Source organism: Sinocyclocheilus grahami, unplaced genomic scaffold (genome assembly GCF_001515645.1).
Source record: "Sinocyclocheilus grahami isolate Dianchi unplaced genomic scaffold, SAMN03320097.WGS_v1.1 scaffold6162.1, whole genome shotgun sequence".
Classification (NCBI taxonomy): domain Eukaryota; kingdom Metazoa; phylum Chordata; class Actinopteri; order Cypriniformes; family Cyprinidae; genus Sinocyclocheilus; species Sinocyclocheilus grahami.
Genome location: NW_015510656.1, coordinates 10,716 through 11,699, shown reverse-complemented (window position 1 = coordinate 11,699; position 984 = coordinate 10,716).

The following is a 984-nucleotide window of genomic DNA, read 5'->3' as shown; positions in this document are numbered from 1 at the left end:
AGCATCCGATAATTTTAACTGTTGGAGAAAACTGGTTAATTTTCATCTTCAGGGTTTAAAATCTTCATTGTGTTGACGTCACAAATGGCCCATAGTACATCAATGACGCGTCAGTCTCTATTAAATTATTCATGAGACTTCACTTAATTATTCACATGTAAAACAAAACACTTATGTTTTTGATATTTAAATCTACAATGAAATATAACAGCAGATTTGTTGATGTATATAAATAATTATCCTGACACAAACAAACAACGCTGCTATAATTACCAAATGCAATTTATGTTGGTGTGACTGTTTACTGAAAGATAAAATAACTTGCTTTGATAACTGAAAACTTTTTGACTTCCTTATATAATAGCTAAACAATGTTACCAACCCAAGTTTTTAACCACTACACTACAACAGACCTATTCAAGTGAAACTAGAACAGAAATGCCTGTATCTGCAGGATATGACTCACCTTGAAGCAGTATGACAGACTCCTAAGGAATTAGGTGAAGAGAAAAAAAACAAGGAAGCATAGCAGGAGCAAATGCCTTAAAATCAAACAAAGATCAATTCAAGAGAATCACAAATACAAAAACACTATTTCATGGGGATGACAATTCCAGTAAAGAACAACAATTCCGGTATTTTACAATGACAGTGAAAATCTGAAAACCAGATTTGAATTCTTGAATTCCCTGGATACTGTAAAACTGTCTCGGCCAGCCCAATCAACGCATAGGGCTGGAAGTTACCTGCATGATACTGTTTTAAAGTGCAATGTGGAGATAAACTAGACAGAAGAAACTGCAGACTATTTATCTAATGAAAACCAGAGCAGTTGGAGTTCTATCAAGTACAAAAATAAATGGTAAATGCTTATGTGTACAAGCATAAAAATATAATTTAGCAGATAGGAACATTAAGAAAACAAGAAATGATTTTAATGGGGCCAACCATTAGTACCGACAGTCAGGAGCCCACATAATGACA